This window comes from Acomys russatus, chromosome 22, assembly GCF_903995435.1.
Source record: "Acomys russatus chromosome 22, mAcoRus1.1, whole genome shotgun sequence".
NCBI classification, from domain to species: Eukaryota; Metazoa; Chordata; class Mammalia; order Rodentia; family Muridae; genus Acomys; species Acomys russatus.
Window position 1 is genome coordinate 12447668 of NC_067158.1, and position 14719 is coordinate 12462386.

The 14719-nt window shown below is 46.4% G+C and overlaps 1 protein-coding gene across 2 annotated transcripts in view; it reads left to right on the plus strand.

Annotated features, from left to right (window-relative positions):
• The first annotated feature begins 12183 nt into the window (after window positions 1-12183).
• Window positions 12184-14719, plus strand: part of Ogdh (oxoglutarate dehydrogenase) — a 59918-nt gene continuing 57382 nt past the window's right edge. The window contains exon 1 of one of the 2 annotated variants that reach the window (XM_051164916.1): window positions 12184-12317. The gene's annotated coding sequence lies outside the window, so the exon portion shown is untranslated. Of the gene's footprint in view, window positions 12318-12687; window positions 12837-14719 lie in introns of those variants that run through there. The other variant, XM_051164917.1, reaches the window with a different exon arrangement.

Consider the following 14719-nt stretch of genomic DNA (forward strand, 5'->3'; position numbering starts at 1 on the left):
AAGGAGTGCACCACCACCGCCGCCCAGTGTACCTGAAGCTTTTAATGAATATAGTGTCTCCCTGCCATTATTTGGGAACTGGGGTGGGCATAGAAAGTCCATACTTTTACAGTAAGTAAGATACAAATTGGTAACTAAGGGCTGGAGAGATGGCTCAGAGGTTAAGAGCACTAGCTGCTCTTCCAAAGGCCCTGAGTTCAATTCCCAGCACCCACTTAGTGGCTCATAACCATCTATAATGAGATCTGGTGCCCTTTTCTGGCATGCAGGCACACATGTGGGCAGAATACTGTATGAAAAATAAATAAATCTAAAAAGAAAGAAAGTGGTAACTGAGATTAGGATATTTCTGTGCAGACCTGACTATATTTTGGTGAGGAGAGACTTTTTCAGACTTCATTTTTATATGCCTTAGGACCACCTGCCCAGGGGTGTTACCACCCACCAGTGTCTGGGCTCTTCCACATCAAGCATTAGCCAAGAAAATGCCCCCCCCAGACTTGTCTAAAGGCCAATCTTACAGAGGCATTTTCTCAGTTAAGGTTCTTTCCTCCCAGATGACTCTAGCTGGGGTCAAATTGACAAAACAAAACTAACCATCACATACCAATAAACACATAATTTAAAACTTAATCTCTAAAAAGTTAATTAAGATGTTAGGGATTTCCCCTCTCACTGGGAATAGAATCCAGGGCCTTTCATGTGCTAGGTATGTGCTCTACCTTTATACTACAATGCCAGCCCAATAATTTTTTTTATTTTTCCTTCCTTTCCTATCCCCTTCTGAGATAGGGTCTCATAGAGCTCAGGTTGGTCTGTAACTTGCAGCCTAGGCTGGCCTCCAATTCATGACCCTCCTGACTCAATCTTCCAATACTAGACCTACAGACATATACCATCATGCCTGTCAGCAGCGGCAGAGACACAGCCTAGCACTTCTACCAGTAGCCCGAGGCGCTCCCTGCTTAGGGACCTCCGTTGACCTGCCAGTGACCAGGGCAGAGGAGTTGAAGTTGGACTAGAGAGTCAACAGAACCAGGGGATTCTGGGTGATATTGCCCAAGATCCTTTTCCTGAGTTTCTGTGATGGTGTTTGAAGGAGGACAGTCATCAGAGGTTCATATGTTTGACTGCTTGAGTCCCCAGTTGGTGGAAATGTTTGGGAAGGATTAAAAAGTGTTTCTCTCTCTCTCTCTCTCTCTCTCTCTCTCTCTCTCTCTCTCTCTCTCTCTCTCTTTCTCTCTGCACTTCTGCTCCAGTGCCATGCCTGCCTGTCTGCTGCCGTGCTCCACACCATAATGGTCATGAACTCAGTGAACTTGTAAGCCCCAATAAACTGTTTCTTCTATAGGTTGCCTTGGTGTCTCTTCGCAGCAGTGAAAAAGCAACCAAGGCAGATTCTCCGAAGCTTTTATTTCATGATACCTCAGGGTTCAAAGTGTGAACAGAAGAGCAATGGTGAACGTACATAGTAGTTCTCTGCTGAACTAGTAATAGGACTTTCTGCTCCAGATGTGCTCAGGGAGCAGAAAGTCTCATGCCAAACAGTGGCTGTTTGCATAATCTCCTTCCATGTCCTACACTTCCACAAGGAGACATCGTGCCTGTGCCGTTCCTTGGGCAGATGGAGGCATTCCTCCTAAGGTAGTTAAGTTAGATCTACGGGCGCAGAGTAGGATGACGTAGGAAAGTCTATATTATATGCAGGCTACAGGCCTTCCCTAAAGCCAGATCCTAGACTTTATCACGGAAGAGAACGTCAGGACAAGTCAGAGTGGAGTCAAGGCAGCAAAAAGTACTAAGTAGTGATAGGAGGTGGCACCCGCTTTAGATTTACATATGACCATTACAGACACACATAGGCCAGGCACTACACACCGGAGACACGATGCTTCCTTTTGCTGCTGTTTGTTTGAGACAGAGTCTGCCCTGGAACTCACAGAAATCCAACTTCCTCTGCCACTTAAGGGATGAGATTAAAGACATGTGCCACCTATGCCTGGCAGGTGCAGGCTTCTTGAAGGAAGGACTTAGGTGTCCTTCTGACAGCTGTATACGTGTGACTCTGTGGCTATCCAAGTTCCACTGGCCAAAGGATGTCATTTACAACAAAGTTTAAGGATTACATAAAGTTTAAAAGTTAAAGAAAAATATAGGGTCTGGTGTTTTTTGTTTGGTTTGGTTTGGTTTGGTTTTTGGTTTTTCAAGACAGGGTTTCTCTGTGTAGCCTGTCTGGTCTTCTTATATTCCTTAAAATAATTTCTTTTTGTAAATGAAATGGTAAGGTGCCCTGATGAGAGAGGACAACTGATATAGTTAACTCAACGCCACAAATATTTTGGCCCTAAGTAAATAGTTTGTCATTATTTTAATTTGATGTTCTAACTTTTAAAAAGTACTTTATTTTTATTTTCTGTGCGTTTGTGCGTCTTATTGCATGTCTGTATGAGGATGTCAGATCTTAGATAGCTGTGAGCTGCCATATGGGCTCTGGGAATTGAACCAGGCTCCTCTGGAAGAGCAGTCAGTGCTCGTAACCACTGAGCCACTTCTCCATCTTCTCCCTTTTTTATTTTTATTTTTGCGTTGTTTTGTTTGAGACAGGGTTTCTCTGTGTAGCCCTGGCTATCCTGGAATTCTCTTTGTAGACCAGGCTGGCCTCAAATGCACAGAGCTTCACCAACCTCTACCTCCCAAGTGCCGGGATTAAAGATGTGTGCCACCATGCCCAACTTTCTTTATTTTATTTTTTTTTTTTTGAGCAGGGTTTCTCTGTGTAGCCTTGGCTGTCCTGGACTCACTTTGTAGACCAGGCTGGCCTGGAACTCACAGAGATCTGCCTGTCTCTGCCTCCTGAGTGCTGGGATTAAAGGCGTGCGCCACCACACCTGGCTAACTTTAATTTTTGATATTAACATAATTACAAATTTATCCCTTCCCTTTCCTTGCTTCAAGCACTCCCATATACCTCTCCTTTTCTCCTTCAACTTAATAGCCTCTTTTTTCACTGTTATAGAAATAAATGTATATATTCACATACATATATACATATATGTATATATACAAACATATATATTCTAAATATAACCCTCTCAGTCTCAGTTTGTATAAAGTTATTGTATGTGTCAGCTTAGATTTTTCAAAACATACTTTATTGAAGGTTCTTAAGCATTTCTTTCTTTCTTTTTTTTTTTTTCCTTAAACATTTCAACCTCCCTTCTAACTCACTGACCAGAGGAAAGAGAGAAAAAAAGTTAATAGGAAAAGGGGGTTATGGACCTATTTAGACGTAGTGTCTTGGGCCAATTCCACTCAGCGTTGTCAGGATACCAGCAGTCCAGTTCAATAACCAACACCAAACAGCAACATGAATCCCTAGGGGAGGCACAGAAACAATCGAGGCAGAGCCAGCAAGGCTCTGTTGAATCAGCACAAGTCAGCAAAAGAGGCCAGAATCAGCTGGGGTACCATGAGAGGCTTTCTGGAACGTTTCTCTCTGTGAAGCAAAGACCAGTAAAGACCAGCGAAGCGTAGCTAGGCGGCAGAGCAATGCAAAATCCATGGAGTTCTATTTACTCTTTCCAACATCACTCGCCACCTCAGAAGTCTGCTCCAGCAAAACAGCACATACCCTCTCACAGGACATCTTCCAGAAAAACATCATGTGCCTTCTCACAAGACAGCTCCCAGCACACTACCACAGCTGAGTCTTCAAAGAAACTCCATGTATGACTCCAGGGCTGACAGTTTGGTATTGGGTAAGCAATTGGCATGCTCTTCATTGAGGAAAACTGTTTCTCCTGCATCCTCAGTTGCCTCCAGCTCTTCGTGTAGAGTCAGGACCTCGTGGGATTTTCTCCATCACTTTGGCTTGTCCATTGGTTGTGATCTTGTTCAGCCCACAGTCATGCCCGTGAGACTGTATGGATGTGTCCTCACTTATGTTTATACACATTTGCCTGCTTGTCCTTCCGTGTGAATACAGTGCATGTCGAGACCAGAAGAGGGAGTCTAATATTCTGGAGCTGGAATGTTGTGACAGATGTGGGTGCTGGGAATCAAACCTGGTTTCTCTGCAAGAACATCAGGTGCTCTTAACTGCTAAGCTTTCTTTCTAGCCCCTAGTTTATTGGTTTTTTTAATAAAAGATTTATTTATTTATTATTATATGTACAAGTGTTCTGCTTGCATGTACACCTATAGGCCAGAAGAGGGCATCAGATCACATTACAGATGGTTGTGAACCACCATGTGGTTGCTGGGACCTGAACTCAGGACCTTTGGAAGAAGAGGCCAGTGCTCCTAACCACTGAGCTATCTCTCCAGCCCTAGTTTATTGTTTTTAACATTCTTTTTTTTTTTTTTTAAGATTTATTTATTATGTATACAGTGCTCTGCCTACATGTACACCTGCAGGCCAGAAAAGGGCATCAGATCACATTATAGATGGTTGTGAGCCACCATGTGGTTGCTGGGAATTGAACTCAGGACCTCTGGAAGAGCAATCAGTGCTCTTAACCTCTGAGCCATCTCTCCAGCCCCTGTTTTTAACATTCTTGCTTGAGATGTTTTGTTGTTTTTGTGTTTGTTTGCTTTGGCTTTTCGAGACAGAGTTTCTCTGTGTGTATCCTTGGCTGTCCTGGACTACCTTTGTACACTGTCAGGAGCCATAGGACCTTGCCTGACCTGCCCCAGTGGCTAAGAGGCCCTGCTGGCTAAAAGCCATAGCTGTCTGCATACTTAAAATTAACCAGGCTGGCCTCAAATTCACAGTGATCCACCTGCCTCCCCAAGTGCTGGGATTAAAGGTGTGCACCACCATGGCTGGCTTGAGATGTTTTTGGGTTACGGGAAAGGCATGTTTTTGGTAGGCAGTTTTGGTAGGTTTTTTTGGTTTGGTTTGGTTTGGTTTGGTTTGGTTTTTTTGAGACAGGGTTTCTCTGTGTAGCCTTGGCTGTCCTGGACTCACTTTGTAGAGCAGGCTGGCCTTGAACTCACAGCAATCCACCTACTTCTGCCTCCTGAGTGCTGGGATTAAAGGCGTGCACTCCTGAACCCAGCTTGTTTTTTGGGTTTTTTGTTTTAATCCTGCTTCATGCCTGGCACTCAACTGTAGTGGAAGTTTTGGTGTCTTTAAAAACTCAGTTATGTTATGTAATGATGTTTTTGTTTTAATCCCAGGTGTGGGATATGGGTCTGCTTCTGATTGTCTACAGCATCTGACTATTTGGCTCATGCGAGCTCTAAGAGAGGCGTGATCTTTGTCAGCTGCAGATAGTTTAATTCTGAGGACTCCAGAGAGGGATAAATGCCAGAGCCCCAAGAGAGGCTGGGAGTGTTTTAAGAAAAAAGGCATTGCTGCTTCCCCTTGCTGCTGCAGTTTGAGAGAAGTCTGAGACGTCCTGAAACAAAGATTGGACTTGCCCCCAAGAAGCCCAACCACCCTAACCAGCAGGAAGTAGCTAAAGAGACCTAGGCCCCTCTCCCCACTAATCTTCTTTCTCTCTTACCTGATGCTAGGGTGTTGGAAGGGATTGGGGTGAAGGGAGGTAGAGGCTTAAGGAACCCCAATAAAGTAGTGTAAAAAATAAACTCTACACCCAACAGTTTTCTTAGCATGTTAAAAGAAATCCATAGGAATCTACAGAAAGCAGCAGAGTCCAGGTGAAAGAATGAAAGTCTTTCTCCTATAACTAAGAACAAGGAACGCATTCCACTTCAGCACTGCTGTTCAGTAGTGTATGGGCCCTCTAGCCAGAACAATTAGCTAAGAGGCAAGAGCAGAAGGCATCCAAACTGGAAAATTAAAAAGCAAACCATTTCTATTCACAGATGGTATGATCCTATTTATAGAAAACTGAAAAACAAAACAAAACAAAAAAAGAAAAGAAAAACAGCTAAAACTAATAATTCTAGTTTCAAGGCACACATTTATGCCTTCAAATCAATACACTAGTAACAACCAACCCAAAAAGAAAACAAAGAGAACTTTTGGTTATAAGTGTATTGAAAAGTGTGAACCATCTTGGGTTAAAAGACTGTTACAAATCGGGGTCTGGTGTCACAGGTATTTATTTTCCCCTTTGGTTTTTGGAGACAGTGTTTCTCTTAGAACTCAATCTGTAGACCAGGCTGGCCTCAAACTCACAGAGATCTGCCTGCCTCTGCCTCCCAAATTCTGGGATTAAAGGCATGCGCCACCACTGCCCGTGGCATAGGTCTTTAGTTCTAGCCCTTGGGAGGCAGAGTCAGGCAGAGGTAGTTGAATCTCTTTGAATTTAAGACTGGCCTGCTTTACATAGTGAGTTCCAGGCCACCCAGGGCTACACAGTGAGACCCTGCTTCAAAAAACAAGGCAGGGGACACTAACATTTCTCCCCCCTGTGGTCAGGTGGTTACGCCTTTAATCTCAACACTCGGGAGGCAGAAGCAGGCAGATCTCTGGGAGTTTGAGGCCAGCCTGGTCTACAGATTGAGTTCCAGGACAGCCAGGGCTACACAGAGAGACCCTGTCTCAAAACAAAAACAACAGACAAACAAAAATCTGAACAATGCAAAAAAAGTTTTGCTCTGCTGGTAACTGAAACTCCCACTTACTGCATGTTAGGCAAGGCAAGTGTTCCATCACAAAATCATATCACAGCTCTGTTAGAAATAAATTTAACAGAGGAGGTAAAAGACTTGTAAAAATAAAAACTATAAAGTATTGCTGAAAATCATTAAGGAAGTCCTGAATGGAGAGATATGAAAAAAATATCCTGAATTCATGGACTGGAGAAAGTGCAAGGGAGAGAAGAGAGGCGTGGGGGGGGGGCACATGGCTTGTCCTTTATATCTGGTGCCTCTGGCACACACCTGGTAGCTGGCAGCAGATGATGACATCAGAGGTTGCTAAGCAACCTAGAGGCAGGTCATTTATATGCCGACAAACACTCCCCAGAGTCATCTATAGAGTCAACATAGTTCCCATCAATCTCTAGCAATCTTTTGAGATGTGGAAAATCCAACTCTCAATTTTATATGAAGTGCAAGCAGCCTTGGGTAGCATAGAGAGTGCCAAGTCACTCAGTGAGGGAAAGAATCATTTTCTCAACAAATGGCACCCAGAGATTTGGAGTTCCATATGCAAAAGAATGGCATGGGACACTTGCTGCATACCTTACACACAGATTAACTCAAAATGGATACGAGCTGGTTGTGGTGGTGAGCACCTGTAGCCTCAGCCACACACAGTGCTGAGGCAGGAGAATAACTTGATGTCTGGAGTTTGAAGCCAGCTTGGGAAAGACTGAAATTTTGTCTCAACAAACAAAACGGATAGAAAGACAATCTAAACATGAGCTAAAACCGCAAAACTCTTAGAATGAAAAAAAAAAAACTTCATGACTTTTGACTTGTCAATGAATTCTTAGATATTACATAAGCAACATTTTAAAGTCTAGCTTTTTGTCTGCTGCCCTACATACACCTCAGAGATTGTGAGACCTGCCGGCCCCAGCTGACAGACATGTGATACGTGGCCTCTTGCCTGCTGGCTGCCCTTGGGGGCTGCTTCTCTCCCAGGGCCAAAGCTATCAACGACTCTAGACAGCTTGAGCATCAAGGCAGATGATGACCAGCAGCAAGGTCATTAGCAAACTGAATGGGAAAAACAATGAAAATGCCATGACCCAGGCTGTTGGCAACCTTGCCAGCATGCCTGCTCGTGGGGCTGGGGCTGTTTCTGCTGCCCCTGGCTCCATAGCTCCTGTAGCTGGTTTTATCCATCTGTGACTGTGTCTATTCCCATGCTCCCCACCCCACCCCACCCCACAGCAGCGAAGAAAGACTAAAGGAAAACAACTGGCTATAGTGGCATATGCCTTTAATCCCAGCACTCAGGAGGCAGAGACAGGCGGACCACTTTGAGTTCTAGGCCAGCCTGGTCTACAAAGTGAGGCCAGGACAGCCAAGGCTACATAGAGAAACCCTGTCTCCCAGAAAAAAAATTAGGTTTGGATAGCAACAGACATGGAAAGAGGAAGTTCGAGGAGCTGACCACTTTCTACACAATCACAACTGTATCTAGTTCTCACTTTGAATCTTTAGGCCTCCAGTGTTTTATATCTCATTCAAGAAAGGAATCTTTGGACAAAAATCACAGCCTTATGAACAGATGTTGGAGAATGCTCTTTGTAGGTTAATAATCTGAATAGATGACATGGCATCTATAACTTTGTCTCCGTGGCCACTGCACAGTGACAGTTGCCAAGATAACCTACTCAGATTCTCAAGGCAGAGGAGATTTCCACTGGCCACAGACAAATAGTTCTGCTCTCTTCTGTCACATCCCAGCTGCCCAGTGGGTTTTTTCAGTGTCAGGAAAACTATGATTCCCCACTAAGAAATCCAGAAATCTTTTCTAGGTGTGGGCAGTGCCAGTTAGTTTTTTGTCAACTTGACACAGGCTAGAATCATTCTGGAAGAGGCAACCTCAATTGAGAAAATGCTACTATCAGATTGGCCTATAGGGCATTTTCTTGATCAATGATTGATGTAGGAGGGCCCAGACCACTGTGGGTGGTGCCATGCCTAAGCAGGTCACCCTGGGTTGCATAAGAAACTAGGCTGAGCAAGCCACAGAGAATAACCAGTAAGGTGTGCTCCTCCGGGGCCTGCCTCCGGTTCCTGCCTCTGGTTCCTGCCTCCAGATTTCTGCCTTGCGGTTCTGTTCTGGCTTCCCTTCAATAGCTGTAAAATAAAATAAATCCTTTCCTCGCCAGTTTGCTTTTTGTCATGGTGTTTTATGGCAATAGAAGGCAAACTGAACCAAAGGCTCTCCTTTCTCCCAGACTGACTAAACAAAAGCTCTAAGAAAAAATTAAAAACTAGTCAGATGTGGTAGTAGACACCTGTAGTCCCAGCTACTCAGAAGGCAGGAAGATGGCTTATGTCCAGGAGTTAAAGGACAGCATAGGTAGGTTACAATGTTAAGACCCATTTCAATAGAAAAAGTCAAAGGTGAGAGGATCAGGAGTTCAAGGCCAATTTGGGCTACATATATAGCCAAAGCCTGCCTCCAAAGTATCAGTATGTAAGTAAAACCAAAATCCCTACTGTAGTGATAATTTTTGATTCATTTAAAAACACAGAACTGTTTTCAGCCCAGGTGTGGGATATGTGGCTGCTTCAGGCTGTACGTAGCAGCTGACTGTGATCTGCCTTGTGCTCTCACAGGGGGTGTGCTTTTGTCATCTGCAGACAGTCTCTGCAAGTATATGACATTTGGAGTTCTGGGGGCTCTTGAGAGGGTACACAAAACCTTGAGAGCTACGGCAGTAGCAGCCCTTTGTCATGCTGCTCGCTGCTGTTGCTGGTCCTCATTTGTCCCAGTTTGCCAAGCGGTTGTACAAAAAGAGAGGAGAAGAAGAAATTGGATATAGTGTCAGGGAAGATCAAATCTGAAACAAGGGACTGGAAATCAGCAGGAAGGAGTCCAAACATAATGACGCCCCCTTTCCTCTCTATCCTTCTTTCTCTTCTGCCTAGTGTTGGGGAGTTGTAAGAGCAGAACTGGGGTGGAGAAGGGTGGTACATAAAAGACCCAATAAATAACCAAAAAGTCCCAGTCACACCCTACTTTCGTTTTTAAAGAACATTATCAAGAAAATGAAGACAGCCAGGTGTGGTGGCACATGCCTTTAATCCCAGCACTCCTGAGGCAGAGGCAGAAGGATCTGGATCTCTGTGAGTTTGAGGCCAGTCTGGTCTACAAAGTAAGTCCAGGATAGCCAGGGCTACACAGGGTTTAAATATCCAAAGCATGTAAACAGCTTCCTACGACTCAACAAAGGACAACAACAACAACAATGTAAATACAGGCAAGACCCTGGAATAGGATATATACAAATGAAAAAATAAATACTGAAAAGACACTTGGTGACGCTAGCTTTCAGGAAGTACATGTATCAGTGTGTGTACGTTGTGTGTGCATGCACGGGAACCAGCGCTCACTGACTGGGTGACTAGTGAGCTCCCTGGAATCTGTCTCAGCCTTTGTAATGCTAGTGCCCACACCTACTTTTTTATGTGGGTGCTGAGGATCGGAACTCAGGTCTTACCATTTGTGCCGCAAGCACTTTACCAACTCGGCAACCTCCCCTAGTGCTGTCTTTCTATCCATACCAGCCATCTGAAACACTCTGCAGCTACTCTGAGAAAACCAAGCAATGATCCTAGCTGATGTCCTGACCAGAGAGGTTCCCGAGGCAGCCAGGGCTGTTTGAAAGAGTGTGTAGAAGAGGCTTTGCTATCATAAGCCTTAGTGAATTCTAAATGACCCTACTACCACCATTTCCATGTAGGTCACAGGGGAGCATTTCCCCTGGTGGCCCAAAGGGAGAACTGCTGTGATGGTGCTCACTGTCCGGTGCTGAGAGGCATGCTGGGATTGCAAAACTCGCTTTGTATGGTTTAAACAGGATGCCAAGGCACCCTTCCTGAGGCCTCTGGGAGATGCTATCCTGTGCTGCTTTCCCTGGTGTTGCAACAGCAAGCCCAGCTTTGTTTGATTTTATTCTAGACAGGGTTTCTCTGTGTAGTCCTGGCTGTCCTGGAACCCACTCAGTCTGTAGACCAATCTGGCTTCAAACTCAAGCGATCCACCTGCCTCTGCCTCTCTGGTGCTGAGATTAAAGGTGTTGGACACCATTGCTTGGCCAGGCCCAGTTTAAAAAGAACTCTCTTGAGTGGTCCTTTCTTGACTACTCCTGGGCTGAGGCTGTGACACAAAGAAAGCCTTTGTGTAGGCCTAGGAAAGCAGGATTCCTTAGGCCTCCACATCAGCCAGTGTTACAGCATGCGGTGTAAGATCCTTGGCTCTAAAGACTTGACACCTCTCCATGCAACCAGGGTAAAGGAATTTGAGTACCGAGGCTGTCTTTAAGATGCAGCAGCAAGTTCTAAGTAAGGGCTGAGGAGTCTTGGTTTCTTAGGGCCAACCTAAGCGCTGGATCATCTATAGGGCTGAGGGTTCCAACTCACTTGTGCCACTGCTGCCTGTGCACAGTGGCCTGCCACTGCTGCTGAAGATCAGCGCTCACCTACTCAGGACTTCTATTTCAGTAGAGAAGGAGGACTCCCCAGTCAGCTCACTCATAGCCCTGGTGCTATCTGCCATCCATAACATGGATAAACTGCCTCGAATCATGAGATATTTTAAAGGCTATATTTCTGTCCATCAAAAACTTTGAGCCTATAATCTGCACAAGAGTGGAGTTAAAGAACATGACATGAAGCCGGGCATGGTGGCATATGTCTGTAGTTCCCGCATTTGGTATACAGAGGCAAAAGGAACAGTTCAAGGCCAGCCTGAGCGACACAACACAGTCTCAAACAACAAAAGCCATAAGGATGAAATGAATCACCCTCCTTTCTGAGACTGGATCCAACTGTACCCGGTTCTGGGATTACAGGTGTGTACGTCCAAACCTGGCTGAATATTTTTTGTTTGTTTGTTTTCCAAGACAGGATTTCTCTGTGTAGCCCTGGCTGTTCTGGAAGTCTATGTAGACCTAGGTGGCCTCAAACTCAGAGATGTGCCTGCCTCTGCCTTCTAAGTGTTAGGATTAAAGGTGTGCGCCACCACCACCAGGCTCTGGCTAAACACTTTTACACGCGGAGCATTTCATGCCAGGGGAGTGTGACAAGTTTGCTAGGAGTATTTTCTCTATTTATAGCAGGCTCTGGAGAGCCAGGGTGATCCAGGCGGGTCTCAGCACAGCTTCCTGTCAGAACGCTGGTAGGAACGCCCAAGTCACAGGTCGCTATACAACACAACTACTCTTCACAAAGACTGCTGCAAAACAAGAGTCCAAAAATGTGGATCTTGTTTTTCAAACTATTTCGTGCAGTGATACATTTTACCAACCCAGCTATTATTTAGTGCAGCTTGTTTGGGATACAAAGCCGGTGGGCCTCAAAGTCACAACGCCCGCCTGCTAAACGTTGCAATTACCAGCGTGCAACACACGCCCGAATTTCCTAGATTCTTAACAGGCTTTGGAAGCTCCTCACGTGCAACCACTTTTGACAAGCGAAGCACACACAGTGAGCAACAGGTCGGCTTTGGCCAGCGGCAAAGTTCTGCATTGGCGCGAAGCCCCAGGGCCTGAAACGCAACTCTGTGACGTCATGTTACGCCCACAGCCCTTCTTCGCGCAGGCCGCTCCTCTGGGGCTGGGCTACGCGCTGACGCCACACGCCGGGGCGGGGCCGAGAGTTTGGAGCCCGGAGTGGGGTGTCGGCGCCTCACTCGGGTGGAGCTGAACGGGAGACAGGTAACCTTGGGCGGCAGACGGGGTCAAGTCCAGTGCCGGGAGGCTCGGCGCTTGACATCCGGAGCTCGCGGCTGAGTGTGAGGCCTACGCGCCCTTGCAGCCGGGCTGCCTGAGTGACGGGTGTGAAGCCGGACCGAGCCGGGCTGACGGCCGGAGGGCGGCGATGATGGGCGGGGGGACGAGGCTTGACGGACAGGCGTGGTAGCCAATGGCGTGACAGGGTCCGCCGGGCGGGCGGAGATTGGCGGGTGCGGACGCGCGCCGGGGGTCGCGGGCCCCAGCGCTATTGGCTCTAGCGGAGGAGCCGGGAAAGGCTGCTGGTTAGGGTGTCGGTGGCTCGGCGGCCCGGGAGAGCCCCCAAGGTCGCCGCGCATCACGTGGCCCTGTCGCTTCCTCCGGCCCGCGCGCGTTCTTTTGTCCTGCGTGTTCTGATCCCAGCAGGCCGCCGTCCTTATGATCGCCGCGCCCGGTCACGGCGCTGACCTTGGTGCCTGCGGCAGCCCCACCTGCCGGTATGAGGTAAAACAGGCTGCCAGCCAAGGTGACACTGGTTTCCCTAGAAACACCATCCACGCACCGCTTTCCTCACGAGAGTGTGTGTGTGTGTGACAGGTGTGAGTTATCCTCTGAATGACTGGGAAGCCTCCTACCGTGCCCTCGTATGAGTTACCAGATCATGTTCTTTTTACCCACCGAGCAGTGTGCCAGTCTCTGAAATGACAAGTTCGGGACGAATACTCACGTGGACACAGGTGTTAAGACAGGAAACCCGAGGGTTAGGGCGTAGGACTATCTACAGGGCGTAGGAGCAGGGTGAGGTGTGGAGAAAGGGGGATTAAAGGTACTGAGAAGCCACGGGCTAGGTGCTGTGCGCATGCGTAACCCAACTTCCTGACTGTAAGATCAGAAAATGGCGGCGTTACTCATCATTGGAGGGTGGGGTTTTAGACCCTTGACGTCAAAAGGTCACTCAAGGAACACCTCTGCAGGCCAAGGTGGTGGAGAGGGGGGGGACGGTCAGTGGTGTCAACCAGTATTTGACTGAGGCCTCTACGTACATGAAAAGCCTTATGCATATATTGTGAATCTGTTTTGAATGAACATCTCAGCCTCGTGACCTGTAAGAAGCAACTAAAAACAGAAGTAAATTTTTTTTTCCCCCAGATTTTCTATGGATTTCATTACTCTTCCAGGCCCTCCTTGTGTTTTTGCTTCCTGTGCTCTGAGTTTGAGCAGAGGGCACTGTTGGAGGCTTCCTGTTTGCCTGATCTTGCAGTCCTGCCCTTGAAGGTGGACCCGGCTAGACTACTTTAAGTAGTTGGCATTTCCTGTCCTTGTCACTCTGCATAACATATTATGCAAGTTTATTTTTTATTTTAAAAAGTTATTTATTTGTGTGCACGCCGTAATGGAGGTCAGGGGACAGCTTGTGGGAGCTGGTTCTCCTTTGACCGCGTAGGTCCTGGGGATTGAGCTCAGGTGGGCAGCTTTGGTGTCGCAGACCCATCGTGCAGGCCCCTACTTTCTCTCTTGCTACCTGCACATTTAGGCTTGCTTATCTTTTTGATAGCTGGACCTTTCATTATCTCACATCTCTTTCAGCCTCTGGTAGTTGCCTTTTCTCTGCTGTCTGCTTTATCAGGTAACAGTAGGGCCATTCTTGGAAATATGGTTAATATTTCCATGAAATGTCTTTTCAGCCTTTTGGTGTCACTATCTTTGAAGTGATAATTCTTGTATCTATACTTTGTTCTCTTTTACCCACCTGCCTATCAATGCTTCTCATAGTATGTTGGGGTTTATTGTGATATGTTAGAGTCTTAAGTCTTCCGTTTTGCTTATTTTCTTCTAATTGTATTTCTCGACTTTGTGATGACCTGCTTTGGGTTACTTTAGCATATATACATACAGCCCAAGCTGCCCTTGAATCTATGGTTATCCTCCAGCCTCAGCCTCCTGAATGCTGGGCTTTACAGGTGTGCCTCACCAGAGCTGGCACTTGGGTTGTGTGTAGGTCAGAGCACAACTTTAGGAAGGCACTTCTCTTCCACCATGTGGATACTGGGGCTCCAGTTTGGGTTGTCGTCTTGAGCAGCAGAGATCAAAGTGCTGGGCTTTTTGGTAGTTCTTGTTGGGTGACTTTAGATCGACAGTTCTGTTCTTCAGTAGTTGAACACTGTCAGTTTTTCTTGGTTTTCCAGCTTCTGATGAGGATTATATTGTTTTACATTTTTCTACTCCCTTGAGACAAGATCTCACACTGAACCTGGAGTTAGACTGACAGTCAGCAAACCACAGTGGTCCTCCTCTCTCGCCCGCTCAACTAATCTCCCAGGCCTTCTTTTTCTTCTATTTTCCTTTTATTATCTTGGGCATAGTTCATTACTGCAGCAATCCACAAG